Consider the following 8,897-nt stretch of genomic DNA (forward strand, 5'->3'; position numbering starts at 1 on the left):
GGAACAATTTTTTTGTATGATGTGCATTTTGAGGTATTTAGTTGTGCCAAGTTAAAAGGAAACGCCCTATATAGCAGTTAGGTTATGAGTAATAGGCTGAAGATGTTGGTCCATGACAGCAGAGATTCTCTCTGTGGAGGCACATTAATTGGCCACAATGGGGTATCGTGGGTGCTTGGGTTTTTGGGTTTACTGACTTAAGCAAGCATGTAGATGGTAGGAGGAAAAAGAGAAAGAGAGAGAGAGAGAGAGAGAGAGAGAGAGAGAGAGAGAGAGAGGCTTTAGGGAGAGGGCCTGGGTCGGAGCTAAGGCTTTCAGGAGGGGCTGGAGATACTGCTGGATATTAGGAATGGAGTCATTGTGGCAGGGTTTGTAGATGGATGCTCCTGACAGCTGGCAAAGTCCCCCCACTAGATAATTCCTGCAGTTTGTGATCACAGTCATGGAGCGTTTGTCAGCAGGTAGGACTGTACAGTCAGGTTTACAGTTCTTTCTGTGGATGTAATGTTGGTTTCCATACTGAAGGATTTGGGGAATGAATATGAGACAAGGTTAGAGGTTAGCAAATTCTGGAAAGTTAGAGGGTGCAACTTGGGGGCAGTGGTGGTGGATCACAGTTAGACTGTGAACTGAGTCAGGCAGGGTTCAGTATTGGTTTTGGATTGAGAGTGTTTGGTACGATTGGTGGTGAAAAGGTGTTTCTACTGTAGGGACGAGAAAAGAGAGGTCTTTAACAAGCCCATCATCATTCAGTTTGGGAGAGGGGCAAAAGGTAAGATCTTTGGAAAGTACTGATACTTCTGTGGAACTGAGGCTTTTAGAGGAAAGTTTCATGACAGTGTTTTGTGTCTGTTTAGGTTCTACATTCTGCATGGTGGTGGGAGTAAGTTTCTGAGCGCTGAAGAGTAAGAGTTTCTCTCTGGGAGATGGGATGCAAGAATTTGGGATAGAGGAGTAGAAGAATTTTATACATCGAGGGGAGGTATTGCAAGGAGGTTACAAAGCCCACTCTGTTAAACAGAGATTAATGATGCTAGCTAGTTGCCTACCTAGATACCTGCCCAATGAAACACTGCTAATTGAAACTGTGTTCAGTGGAATTAATAAATGCTAATTTTTGGCCCAGCAATGGCATCATCATAACAAATTTTCACTAATTATGCAAAGGACTGACTAACAATGAAATGAAACTCAAAGATTAAATAAATCTGAGTTTATTAACAATAACCGATTTTCAGACATTGTCAAATAATTCTGTACATACTCCTTGTATGACAAACATTAATAATAAGATGAAGAAACAAATTTTGAATGAACTGTGGATGGTAAAGTTTAGGATAGGGAAGTATGAAATGGTAAATTCAGCTTCTTAACTGCAACATTTTAAAATTGTCTATCAAAAGCTGCAACTCAACAACAGCGATTGTTAATCATGCCCAAAACAGAAGTGAAGTTATTATACAACTGTGCCTTCCCCATTGGACAAATCGAAACTAATCGTGAAATCACGGGAGGTTACTAAATTCATCGTGACCTATATTGCCACTGCAGCATGTTAATCTCAACATCATTGAAGTGTGAATGTGTTGGCTGCAGGTGGTGCCAATGGCTTGCTAAGTGTGCCTGTTCATATGCAGCTGTTGCATTGTTCTCTGATGAGATCTGAACCAGAAGTCTCCCCTTTAAGAATCCTGATTAAATTCTAAAATCAAAATTACTTTATGGGAGTGTTTGAACTGAAAGCAGAATCCAAAGTGTGAGAAGATCGTAGAGTGTGTCAATTCTGCTGAAGTTTTTCCGTGCCTCAAATAGCAATTGCCATTCAGAAAGCTACATTTAGTGTCCCACCAATGAGAAAATTAAGCTGATGCCACTGTACTCCCATAAAAAATAGACAGGGAAAATGCAGCCATCCCTTCCAAGTTTTGTGGTGCCCCAATTCCCAAAAACTCATGTCTAAAAACCTTCACGATGTTCCAGAAAGTCATAACAACTTATTTTCGGTGCCTCTAGCACGCTATCTTGTGGCATCATAACAAAAGAAACAAAGAAGCTGGGCTACTTGCTGAACTGGCAGCTCAACTGTGTGACCATTATTTTCAGAGATGGCACCTGTCTTTTACAAAGTTTCCAAGATCTGTATCTCCTGCAGTAAGTACCTCAAAATGCTGCCCAACCTGTTTAGGAATCCCCCTCTGACCAGGGAAGCATTTTGCAGACATCCAGAGTAGTAGATCTTTCATGTGAGACTCCTGACTGGTTTCTTTCTCCAGGAAGTGAGTGTCGTAAGTACTGTACTCTGTCGATTCACTGTGTAAGCAAGCCCACATCCTTGCACAATGGGCATAGAGCCCAGTGGCAGTCTCCCATACCTGCAGCATTGTGCTTTCCCCACCTCCTAAGATCAGCAGGTGTTAGGACAGTCTCTGTGTTTGAAAGTTCTGTCAGCTTTGGGGTTACCATAGTTCACCGAAGTCATCGTAAACTGTACTGGTACAAATGCATTGCGAAGTCTTACTATAAATGATGAAATAAAAAAGAAAGAAATGAAATAGCTTACACAGTCTATGTTGCTATATTGCAAATAAAAATGTGTTTATGCAAGCTCCTTGAATTTGATTTAATTGAGATGTTATTAATTTGCATTTCAAACTATCTCTAGTTTACATTTGAAAATGTAGCTAATTTGCATATTAAAGTATAATGAAAAGTGATGAAGCATACAGTTTCAATGGTTTTCAAGATTTGGGAATTCCCCACATGTCACTCGCATAGGGATTGTAAGAATAAGATTACAATAATTACAGCACACACAGAGGCATTCAACAATCATTCTTCCCACATTTCATAAGGAAATGAATGGGAAGAAACCCCATTAAATGGATCAATGCGATGTACCCTTTGTCATGCGCTTCACAGTTGTTTGCATAGTATAGATGTACATTTATATGGTTTCCTGGAGGTTAGTTGGGGGCATGAGGACTAACAGAATTTGTACAGATAGAGATCACTGTGGGAGGAAGGGTTGCAGCTGGAGTGCCTGGATTCATATCCCTGCAAAACTTTGATGTAAGACCTGTCCCATAATTCCTCCCACTACAGCTACCTACTCTAGTCCTGTCACAGCCATCTCCTATCCCATCAAAGGCAGGGCTGCATGTGAAATCACCCATGTTATCTACAACTGGACAACATAGTTTCGTTGCACAACATGTTGCCCAAAATTATGTGCTTTAATTCAATGGCTGCTTCACAGCCTATGTCATCTGGACTCTTCCTATAAAAACCAGCTTTTCTGAAAAGTGCAAGTAGGAACTCTCACAACATATCCTTCATTCTCATTCCCCCTGGCCTCATCCTTCCCTAGTACCTGTCCACCTCCCTATCCCCTTCCCTGCTCCCACCTCAGCACTACACTTGACTCCTATCCCACCAATGCACCAACTCGTTTTTTTCCTCTTCTCTGCTTCTCTCCTCAGTCCCCCCCTCCCACCCCTTATCCACAGCACAGCCTCCCGAGTCTGCACCTATCTGCCAATCCTGTCCCCACCATGTCTTTGCAAGTTTCCACAGGCACCACAGTATGACCCCCCCCCCCCCTCGCGTGCGCGCACATACGCACTCTCTGCTACCCCTCCCCATCCTCATGCCAGCCACTTCCTTACCCCCCATCAGCCACCCCAGCAGACTGCTGCTCACATCTAATGCACTCACAGTTGGGAACCAGTGCCCAGAGACAGTAGCCATGTGTTTGAAAGTTGTTGAGCTTGTGTGTTTTCTGTTGTGGAAGTAGGGCTTCTTTGTCTGAAAGCTGTAATATTTTAGCAGTCTTTTACATTGTGCCTGTCTGTAACTCAGTGCCTCCTCCATGAGGTGAGTAGCAATATATCCTTTGCATATTATTATTATTACACCCTATACACTGCAGCAAGTCTAAATCATTCTGTTAACTAATACATAATGGGATCATGTGAGAAATCTAGGAGATATTTTGATTTCTGGAAGCAAACCATTTTGATTGTTGAAAACAGCCTTGAGCAGCTGCTGGTGAAGTATCAGTGCAGCAGCAGTGCAGTAGCGAGTCGCATATTTAGCTTTCATATTTGTTTTGTAGTTCGATTCTTAATTTCTTTCCGAGTGTTTGTGCGCTTGCATATTTAATTACATAAAATCCTTGCGTATTCTCATATTTGAGAGGAGTAATATTGCTTATTGATAGCCGTAGAGTATAAATTCGCGGAGTCGTTAGATATTAGCAGTAGGATGGATAGGGTGTGTGCGTGCTGTGTGCGGGCGCAGGAGGAACTGGCCGCGGTTCGGGAGCAGCTGAGCGTGCTGTTGGCCACGGTCAGCCGCCTTCAGGCTGCTGTCTCGAGGGTCTGGCGTGTCGCTTGTGACACCCCAGGTGTCGCTTGGTGCGTCCACTGACTCAGCCGACGAGGCACCTTCTAGTGTACCCGGCGCGTTGGGGCCGCCCTCACCTCAGGGTGAGTGGCGGACTGCAACGTGTTCGCGTCGCTCGAGGCGGAGGGCCAATGTGGAGGCAGGCTGGCTGGCCTCACCTGTTCATCCTGTCAGTGGGCAGGTGGCCGCTCCTTCAGCAGGTCCCGAGCAGGCACACGGGGGCAAAGGCTTGCTGGTTATTGGGAGCTCCAACGTTAGGCAGGTGTTGGAGCCCCTTAGGGAAATAGCGTACAGGGCTGGAAAGAAATCCAATGTGCACTCGGTTTGTCTGCCTGGGGGCCTCATGCAAGATGTGGAGGTGGCCTTGCCTGCGGCTATCGAGCGTACGGGGTGCAGTCGTCTGCAAGTAGTGCTCACATTGGCACCAATGATGCCTGTCGCTTGGGTTCTGAGGTGATCAGAGCTCTCTATTGGCAGCATCGTTCCCAGAGTGGATTGGGGTCCTTCGGTTTGGAGCCGAGTGGAGGGTCTCTACCAGAGGCTTCGTAGGCTCTGTGATGGTCTTGGCTGCAGATTTCTAGACTTGCGCTATTGGGAGGGGAATTGGACGCCCCTAGATAGGTCAGGGGTGCAATACACAAAGGAAGCGGCTACTCAGATAGCAGAGTACTTGTGGCGTGCACATGGGGGTTTTTTAGGCTAGGCAGTAGTGCGAGGTGTCCTGATGAACACTGACCAGTCTACGTGCAGGCAGGGAAATCAGGACGTGCTCAGTGTAAAGACATTTCAGCTATCAAAATATTAGCAGTAAATTTTCAGAGTGTTCGGAATAAAGTTCCTGAATTTACTGCCCTCCAGGAAGCGTGTGGTGCCAAAAATTATTCTCGGGACTGAGACCTGGCTGAACCCTGAGATAGCAAGTTCTGAAATATTTAGTGAGGGTTGGAATGTGTATCGTAAAGACAGATTAGACACTGTAGGAGGTGGTGTCTTCATTGCAGTTGACAAAAATATTGTGTCTACTGAGGTCGAAGTAGAGTGTGATTATGAAGTTATCTGGACACGTTTAACAGGGCTAGGGGAAAAAGTTAATTGTGTCGTGTTATTACCGGCCACCATGACAGTTCTAGAATCATTCAAAGGGAGTCTACATTCTGTATTGCAGAAGTACCCGGATCATGCTATATTAGTTGGAGGCGACTTCAACCTACCTAGTATAGACTGGGATGTCTATGGATTCATTACAGGTGGTACAGACAAGCCGTCGTGTGAATTACTTTTGAACATATTATCCAAAAACTGTCTTGAACAGCTAAATCGACAGCCAACGCATAATGGAAATATTTTAGATCTGGTAGCCATGAACAGACCAGACCTCATCGACGGTGTCAGTGTTGAGACAGGGATTAGTGATCATGATATTGTCATTACGACTATGGTTATGAAAGTTAAAAAGTCGGTCAAGAAGGCCAGGAGAGTATTCTTACTAGAAAGAGCAGATAAGCAGTTGTTAGCATCCCACTTAGTAAATGAATCGACTTCATTTACTTCCAGTATGATGGACGTGGAAGAATTATGGGCAAATTTTAAACACATTGTAAATCACACATTGGACAAGTATGTGCCAAAAAAGTGTGTTATGGACAGAAAAGACCCACCGTGGTTTAACAGCGCAATTCGGAGAATGCTCAGGAAGCAAAGGCAGTTGCACTCGCGGTACAAGAAAGATCGGGAGAATGAGGACAGGCAAACGTTAGTAGAGACTCGTGCTGCTGTAAAAAGAGCGATGCGCAAAGCATTCAACCACTACCACCATCATACCTTAGCAAAACATCTTGCTGAAAACCAAAGGAAATTCTGGTCTTACATAAAATTGGTAAGCGGGTCGAAGGCTTCCATCCAGTCACTCACTGATCAGTCTGGCCTGGAAATGGAAGACAGTAAAACGAAAGCTGAAATTTTAAATTTAGCATTTGAGAAATCTTTCACACAGGAGGATCATACAAACATACCACCGTTTGAATCTCGTACAGATTTCCGTATGGAGGACATAGTGATAGACATCCCTGGGGTTGTGAAGCAGCTGAATGGGTTGAAAATAAATAAAATCACCAGGTCCTGATGGGATACCAATTTGGTTATACAGAGAGTACTTGACTGCATTGACTCCTTACTTAGCTCGCATTTATCGCGAATCTCTTGCCCAACGTAAAGTCCCGAGCGACTTGAAAAAAGTGCAGGTGATGCCTGTATATAAGAAGGGTAGAAGGACGGATCCTCAAAATTACAGACCAATATCCTTAACATCGGTTTGTTGCAGGATTCTCGAACATATTCTCAGTTTGAATATAATGAATTTCCTTGAGACAGAGAAGTTGCTGTCCATCCATCAGCACGGCTTTAGAAAGCATCGCTCCTGCGAAATGCAACTCACCCTTTTTTCACATGATATCTTGAGAACCATGGATGAAGGGTATCAGACGGATGCCATATTCCTTGATTTCCGGAAAGTGTTGACTCGGTGCCCCACTGCAGACTCCTAACTAAGGTACGAGGATATGGGAATGGTTCCCAAGTATGTGAGTGGCTCAAAGACTTCTTAAGTAATAGAACCCAGTACGTTGTCCTCAATGGTGAGTGTTCATCAGAGGTGAGGGTATCATCTGGACTGCCCCAGGGAAGTGTGGTAGGTCCGCTGTTGTTTTCTATCTACATAAGTGATCTTTTGGATAGGGTGGATAGCAATGTGTGGCTGTTTGCTGATGATCCGGTGGTGTACGGGAAGGTGTCATCGTTGAGTGACTGTAGGAGGATACAAGATGACTTGGACAGGATTTGTGATTGGTGTACAGAATGGCAGCTAACTCTAAATATAGATAAATGCAAATTAATGCAGATGAATAGGAAAAAGAATCCTGTAATGTTTGAATACTCCATTAGTAGCGTAGCGCTTGACACAGTCACATCGATTAAATATTTGGGCGTAACATTGCAGAGCGATATGAAATGGGAGAAGCATGTAATGGCAGTTGTGGGGAAGGCGGATAGTCGTCTTCGGTTCATTGATAGAATTTTGAGAAGATGTGGTTCATCTGTAAAGGAGACTGCTTATAAAACACTAATACGACCTATTCTTGAGTACTGCTCGAGCGTTTGGGATCCCTATCAGGTCGGATCGAGGGAGGACATAGAAGAAATTCAGAGGCAGGCTGCTAGATTTGTTACTGGTAGGTTTGATCATCACGTGAGTGTTACGGAAATTCTTCAGGAACTCGGGTGGAAGTCTCTAGAGGAAAGCAGGCGTTCTTTTCGTGAATCGCTACTTAAGTTTAGAGAACCAGCATTTGAGGCTGAATGCAGTACAATTTTACTGCCCCCAACTTACATTTTGCGGAAAGACCACAAAGATAAGATAATAGAGATTAGGGCTCGTACAGAGGCATATAGGCAATCATTTTTCCCTCGTTCTGTTTGGGAGTGGAACAGGGAGAGAAGATGCTAGTTGTGGTACGAGGTACCCTCCGCCATGCACCGTGTGGTGGATTGCGGAGTATGTATGTAGGTGTAGAACTGAAAATGACTAATGCAAATTCAGCCACCATAGATTGGATGTCAGTAATTAATTGTATATTGTCTATGGTATGGGTGAAAAGTGATGCTAAAATAAATTGTTTGTTACAACTATGGCAGTTAAACATCTGAGTCAACAATAAAAATCAGGAAACACTTCCAAAACTATTGTAGAAGGAGCACCTAAGTAACTTGCTGCTGAAAAACATTAAAAGTGGTAAGAGAAATTGTAGTGGGAATAGTAGAGAAATTGTGTGCGTGGTAATGAAATAAGAACCAAAGATAATGGCATGGTCTAATTGTGTAAAAATTGTTAGGAGTCTAAACCAGAAGAATCCTAAACAAGAAAAAATTTGAGGAAATATAAGTAAATGTAAATGTCGTGTGGCTAGGGTCTTCCGTTGGTTAGACCGGTTGCCTGGTGCAAGTCTTTCGATTTGACACCACTTCGGCGACTTGCGTGTCGATGGGGATGAAATGATGATGATTAGGACAACACAACACCCAGTCCCTGAGCGGAGAAAATATCCGACCCAGCCGGGAATCGAACCCGGGCCCTTAGGATTGACAGTCTCTCGCGCTGACCACTCAGCTGCCGGGGGGGCGGACAGGAAATATAAGTGAAACAGACAGACAGGAAAGACAAAGGTAGGAAAACAATGTTACATATTTAACAGAAATTCAAAGATTATAAAAGTAATGTAGCTAAATAGAAATAAATGCAATAGTTTCACAAACAAGATAAGTGAGAATGAATTCATCACATCAAACTCCTCCAAATGGAGAAATAACACGGAAAAATTTTCATATGGAGAAATAATAAGGAAAAATTAAATGCTTTCCTATTTTACATTGCATTTTACAGAAAGAAGACTATAGTAAAGTTTTTCAGCTAAAGTAATCTGAGCTAATTTAAAGTGTTA

The sequence above is a fragment of the Schistocerca nitens genome, chromosome 2, assembly GCF_023898315.1.
Source record: "Schistocerca nitens isolate TAMUIC-IGC-003100 chromosome 2, iqSchNite1.1, whole genome shotgun sequence".
NCBI classification, from domain to species: domain Eukaryota; kingdom Metazoa; phylum Arthropoda; class Insecta; order Orthoptera; family Acrididae; genus Schistocerca; species Schistocerca nitens.